Raw genomic sequence first — 7,081 nt, forward strand, 5'->3', positions numbered from 1 at the left:
TTAGGACAGTGTCATCATTTTCATATCTGACCAGAGTGAATAGTTTTCATACTCATTAGCAAAAGGAACAAAACCATTTTGTGAGGAGCTAATTGATTCTTTTGCCATCAGACAGAGTTACCTCAGCAACCAGTCCAAGTTATCAAAAAACAGCCTTAAGAGAGTTACATTGAACATATGTACACAGGGATCTCTACATAAGAACAGTTCATATTCAGGCACCTGCTTCATTTTTCTAGGACTAAGGAGTTAAAAGTATTGCCTGATAATTACCAGCTTATTAATGTAGGAATAAAACACTCATAGTCTTAGTCTAACATACAGATTTAAACTTTAGCTCCAGGCTCTAAGCATATCAAGGAGTTCCCTCACCTTTAAATTTATCTGAGAAGCCTGACCCAAGCAAATATTTGTCCCTCATTGGTAGCCTTAATTTCTTTTTACCAGATTTTGATCTGTCATCTCTCCTGAAAAGGCATAGGGAATCGTGGTGAAACTGGTGTTTCAGAAGACTAGGAAGGGTGCTACTGTGATCTTGGTCTCCTCAGAGCACACTCAGTTCTTGTCCAGAGTGATCATTTCCAACTACTATTGTCACACTGGTGACCTACCCTCTGCCTCACACATACTTGTGGTAGATTCCAACCATTGACCAGCCCTTCTAGCCCGTTTTCCCTGACCATGGATATTAGTCTTGTACTATATGTTTTCTGTATAGATACAACAAATGAATGCAGTCATTCTATATATGTCCCTCTTCTTCTGACTCATTTCACTCAGCATGATACTCTCCATGTCCATCCATTTATAGGCAGATTTCATTACTTCATTTTCCTAGCAGCTGTGTAGTATTCCATTGTGCAGAAGTACCACAGTTCCATAGTTTTTTGTTTTGGTTTGTGGGTTTGTTTCTTTGGTTTTGGGGTTTTTTTATTATTATTTCTTTTTGGGTCACACCTGGCGTGCACAGGGGTTACTCCTGGCTCTGCACTCAGGAATGACTCCTGGTGTTGCTCAAGGGACCATATGGGATGCTGGGAATCGAACTCAGGTCGGCTGCGTGCAAGGCAGATGCCCTACCCACTGTGCTAGCACTCCAGGCCCAGTACCATAGTTTCTTTATCCAGTAGTCTGTTCTTGGGCACTCAGGTTGTTTCCAGATTCTGGCTATGGTGAAAAGTGTTGTAATGAACATAGGAGTGCAGGTGGTGTTTCTGCTACATGTTTTGGGGCCCCCAAGGATACTCCCAGAAGTGGTATTGCTGGGTCAAATGGGAGCTCAGTTTCTACCCTTTTGAGGAATGTTCATACTGTTTTCCAAAAAGGTTGGAATTCCCACCAACAGTGGAGAGTCCCTTTTTCCCCGCATCCATCCATGACAGCACTAGTTCTTGTTTTTTTCGATATGTGCCAGTCTCTGTGGTGTGAGATGATAATATTATTGTTGTGGTTTGCATCTCCCTGATGATTAGTGTGATAGAGCATTTTTCATTTGCCTTTTGGCCATTTGAATTTCTTCTTTGAGGAGGTTTCCATTCATTTCTTCTCTCAATTTTTTGATGGGGTTGGATGTTTTTTTTCTTGTAAAGTAGTGCCTTGTATATCTTTGATATTAACTCCTCACTAGTAGGGCATTGGGTGAATAACCGTTCCCATTCTGTAGGCTGTCTTTGTATCTTGGTCACTGTCTTGTTTGTCTAAACTTTGAACTTAGAAGCTTCAAAGTTTAATGTCCCATTTGTTTATCTTTGCTTCCAGTTTTTTGATCAGTGTCCTTTCATCTTTGAAGATACCTTTAGCTTCAATATCGTGGAGGGTTTTGCCTCCATTTTCTTTCATGTACCTTATGGATTCGGGTCTGATGTTGAGGTCTTTAATCCATTCTGATCAGACTTTTGTGCCCAACGTCAGATAGAAATCTGAGCTCATTTCTTTTTTGTTTGTTTTACATGTAGCTGTCCAATTTTGCCAGCACCACTTGTTAGAGAGGCTTTCCTTGATCCATTTCATATTTCTTGCTCCCTTATCAAAGATTTGAGGGTTTGTGTCAGAATATTCAACCCTTTGGTCTGCGGGCCTGTCTTTATTACAATACTATGTTGTTTTAATTACTGCTGCTTTGTAGTGCAGTTTGAAGTTGGGGAAGGTGATGCCACCCATCTTTTTCCCAAGGATTGCTTTAGCTATTCATGAGGGTTTATTGTTCTATATGAATTTCAGGAGTGTTTGATCAATTTCTTTGAAAAATGTTATGGGTATCCTTGTAGGGACTGCATTGAATCTGTATAATGCTTTGGGGAGTATTGCCATTTTGACAAGTTAATCCTCCTGATCTACGAGCAGAGCATGTGTTTCCATTTCCTCATGTCCTCTTTTATTTCTTGAAGTAGCATTTTGTAGTTTTCTTTGTACAGTTCCTTTACCTCCTTAGTTAAGCTGATTCCAAGGTACTTGATTTTTTGAGGCATGATCATGTACGGGATTGTGTTTTTAATATCATTTTCTTATCTTTCATTATTTGCATATAGGAAAGCCATGGTCTTTTTTTTTTTTTTTTTTTTTTTTGCTTTTTTGGGTCACACCCGGCAATGCACAGGGGTCATTCCTGGCTCTGCACTCAGGAATTACCCCTGGCGGTGCTCAGGGGACCATATGGGACGCTGGGATTCGAACCCGGGTCGGCCGCGTGCAAGGCAAACGCCCTACCCGCTGTGCTATCACTCCAGCCCCAAAGCCATGGTCTTTTGGATATTGATTTTGTAACCTGCTACTTGTATTTTCTAGGAGCTTGGATGGTAGAGTCTTTAGGGTTCTCTAAGTATCATGCCATCTGCAAATAGTGAGAGCTTGACTTTTTCCTTTCCTATCTGAATGCCCTTTAATATCTTTTTCTTCCCTAACTGCTATGGCAAGTACTTCCAGTACTATATTGAATAAAAGTCACAAGAGTGGGCAACCTTGTCTCTGATCTTAGAAGGAAGGCTTTTAGTTTTTCCCCATTGAGAATTTAAGCTATTGATTCTTCATTAATTTGCTATGCCGGAGATCAAACACAGGCTCACACAAACAATCATATGCTCTACCTTTGAGCCACATCCTGTCCCTAGGTGTCTCAGATTCCTGGGGGTGTGGTTTTGTTTGATCGGGTTTGATTTTGTTTTGTGGTGCTGGGTGAATCCAGGGCCTCACACATGCAAAAAAAGTTGCTCTGCCCCAGAAACATCCCCCAAAATCTTTTTAAAAATGGAGATGTCATTGAGATTATATTAGTTTCAGGTGCACAGTATAGGGGTGTGTGTGTGTGTGTGTGTGTGTGTGTGTGTGTGTGTGTGTGTGTGTGTGGTGGTGTGTGTTTAGTGAAATGGTAAGACTAGTGTGCATCACCACAGTTACAGCTTTGTGACAAGACTCATGCTGTGTATTATAGTACCAGGAAGTTTGTGACAGCTAGAGAAATGAAGGTCTTCTGGCTTTTCTTGCTTTGGGGCCACACCTGGCAGTGTAGCACTACTCCCAACTTTGTTCAGGGCTCACTTCCAATGGTGCTTGGAGACCGTAGGGTGTGAACGCCAAGCCTCCAGCATGCAAGTTATTGCTCGGCTCTTGGAGGTCTCCCTGCAACTTCCCTGCTTCTCTTGTGCTGTGTCCTACTTCAACTGTTTCTGTATCTTCAAAACATCTTTTGGGTGTGGCCTTTAATTCCAGTCAGATTTGAATTAGCTTTTGCACCAAATTCATCACAAGTACTACCTCCAACCGAGTACTCTTCCTGTGTGTGTTCTATCACCACCACTTTCACCTAAACAAGTTACTTCTGTAGTTTGAAACACATTTATCTCTTTTGTTCTACTGGAAGGGTTATGAACTTGAATTTAATTTTTAGGACCAAGTATCTTTTATTTCTGTTGTCCATCCTACGCTCCACCACCATACACTACTTGAAATCTGTATTGAAGTATCCTATCATAATACTGTTTTATGCTTACATTATTACTGTACATATCCACCACTAGGGTATCAATACCTTATAGGGTAATAAAAAACCCTGCATGTTCGAACTTGCCATCCTATATACCAACCTAAATAGTGCTGGACCAATATTGCACATGAGAGGCATACACAGCTGGACCCCAAGAATGTAATTTTTAAAGATATAAAATTATATTTGTGTTGCAGTTACAACTATTAAGAAAAAAAAGAAAGCAATGTTATTTTCTAACAGAACATCTGTACATAATACAGTATCTAACAAGAGGAATTGGAGTAGAAAAGCAAAGACTGAAGCATACATTATTATGGGTGTATAGTTCATATAGTTTGATGTCCCTTGTCATTTGCCACAGTCAGCACCAGTTTGTTCCCATTTCATGCCTTTCCTTCGTCTAGCCACTTTAGTCTCAACTAAGGGGAAAAGCCTTACATTTCTAGCACTCCTCAGTAGTTCCCCTCTGGAAGCTGGGTCCCTGGGCTGAACCCACCCAACCAGCCTGGGTCACTGTAAGTCAGACTCCCCTCTGGGAGTCATAACTGGACCAGAGGCACAATTGATTTGAGAAAAAAAAAACTGGCTTTCAAACCTAGCTCAGGTCCCCAGCAAGAGTGAGCCAATGCAGGCATTATTCAAAGAATTCCACCTAAGTATTCAAGACTCAAAACAGTCATGCAGCAATATGCAACAATACTAGCATTGTTTCTGCACTAGAGACAGGGGGCCCAGATACCAAGAACACTGGGTGATGTGACCGACTCCCAGTGAGTAAGTGGCCTAAAGCCTCTCCAGCTCTAATCAGTCCTGTAGAACCTCACTAGACACAGTGCCAATGATGTGTTGAACAGCGAGACTAGAAGCTATATTTCCCTCTTTGCTGTTAAGTTTTCTGCTTTTTAAAATCTTCCTTAATCTACAGGCGTTATATTTATGATGCTAAAATGTATCTAAATCTTCATCAGTTACCATGATCAGGATACCTTTGTTTAAAACAAAAGAAAAACAGTTTTCCTGACGGAGAAAAGGTCCATGAGGAGGTGGTCATAGGAAGGCTTTGTTTAACACCTACAGAAATAAATACTCAAACTTTTTACATGCCTTGTGGCTTGAATGCCACTCATTTTATGATCATGATTATCAGCTTTCACATATTCCTGCTAAACTTTGAATACCAGGGCGTAGTGCAAACAGACAGCCCCATAAATGAGGGCTTCGATATACCTCAAAATCTACTGCATTGCCGTGCAAACAATCCGATGTTTCAAGAATGATGGATAACCAAACACATTTATAACTATCTCCTACAGATCCGCTTCTGTGGCGGGTGGATTCTGTGCTTTTCATACATTCACGTTAACATGCAATGAGCCACACTTTCTACGGAGCGGTTGGGTTCACCGATGGCCACCAGGTGGCGCTGGTGCACGTCGTAAGCCCTGCGCTAGTCTTCCCGCCCGAGGACCGGCCGGAGGCTAAACTCAAGTCCACAAAGTCAGCGCCTTTTGGCTTTCGGGTCACACCCCACGGTGCTCAGGGCTTGCTCCTGGCTCTGTGCTCAGGGATCAGTCCTGGCGAAGTTTGGGGCCCGTATGCGGTACCTGGGATGGATAAGAGATATTTTAAAAGTAAAATCGTGTTGTTGTTGTTGTTGTTGTTGTTGTTGTTGTTGTTTTTCACTTAATATCATTTAGTTTTGTTTCCAGTGTGTGGAATAACCTTGCATCGGTGTGTACCCTGCCCTCCTTGTGGCCTCGACTCCGGCTCGCTGCTCTCCACGGCCTTGTGAGCCCAGTGCTAGAACAAAGACCGGCTCAGTTCAGACACCAAACCTGCCTCCAGGCAGCCGCTCACGGTTTCTGCTTCTTCCAGTGAACTTCGAGACATTTGACTCTTCCACAAGTGCAAGGAAAAAACCCATAGACAAGGAAACCAGGCAGAGAAAATGACGTGACCATCCGCAGATGTGTGGCTGGTGGGGGAGGCTAATATGTAGGCCGAAGTTTAGCTTTTGGTGTGATGGATGTCGAATCAGAGATACCACACTTTCAGGAACTTAGCGTAAGGAAATAATGTAAAGGATGATTTAAAAAAAAAACTTTCCAAACAACTGTGAGTATTCTTGCTGTTCTCATTCTGTGATAATCAGGACAGGCTAAACATCTGCTGTAATAAGACCATGCATGTGTCCCCAGATCGAGTTCTTTACCCACCTAGGTCTGGTCTTAGAAATGCAGGTCATAAAATAATAAAAATAAAATAAATAATAAAACTTTCAAAACAAAGATGTTCCTGCCACGTCCTGCCGTGAATAGAGCATAACTAGAAATCTAAAAGAATGAGCCAGTCACTGGAGAGACAGACAGTACAGTGGGTGGGGCGGTTTCCTTACATGAGAGTGATCCAGATTCAATCCCCAGCATCCCATATGGTCCCCCAACTGGTGCTTCGGGGGTGCACTCAGGAGTGATTCCTGAGTGCAGAACCAGCAGTAACCCCTGAGCATGGCCCCAAAATACAAAAATTAAAATAAAAAATAATGAGGCACAATAATTGCTAGGTAAGTTATGATACATTTACTCGAAGAATTATTATACCCATTATATATTATCATTATGAAACTACAGCACTGTAGCACTGTCATCCCATTGTTCATTGATTTGCTCGAGTGAGCACCAGTAATGTCTCCATTGTGAGACTTGTGAGACTTGCTGTTACTGTTTTTGGCATATCGAATACGCCACGGGTGGCTTGCCAGACTCTGCCATGCAGGCGGGATACTCTGGGTAGCTTGCCAGGCTCTCCAAGAGGGACAGAGGAATCGAACCTGGGTTGGCTGCATGCAAGGCAAATGCCCTACCCGCTGTGCTAAGTCGCTAGGAAATGCAATGTACACTTGCAAACTATTTGTTAAAAATGTGTATTTGGGCCCAGGGATGTCAAGTCAGAGTGGACATGCCCCACCACCAACCACTGCTTGATGAGGCCCCATTTAAAAAAAAATGGGGAGGAGTGTGTTTTATAGGTAAAAATATGAACTAAGGGCCTTCCAGTAGCTCAGAGGTGAAGCATGCTCTGAAGCCTTCCGTGAGTGAA

General features: G+C 42.3%; 1 non-coding gene across 1 annotated transcript; it reads left to right on the forward strand.

The window, feature by feature from the left end:
* The first annotated feature begins 6,095 nt into the window (after positions 1-6,095).
* LOC129401507 (small nucleolar RNA SNORA72) lies at positions 6,096-6,231 on the forward strand. Its single transcript, XR_008628394.1, has one exon. It is a non-coding gene; the product is annotated as a small nucleolar RNA SNORA72 (small nucleolar RNA).
* The last annotated feature ends 850 nt before the right edge of the window (positions 6,232-7,081 follow it).

Source organism: Sorex araneus, chromosome 1 (genome assembly GCF_027595985.1).
Source record: "Sorex araneus isolate mSorAra2 chromosome 1, mSorAra2.pri, whole genome shotgun sequence".
Classification (NCBI taxonomy): Eukaryota; Metazoa; Chordata; class Mammalia; order Eulipotyphla; family Soricidae; genus Sorex; species Sorex araneus.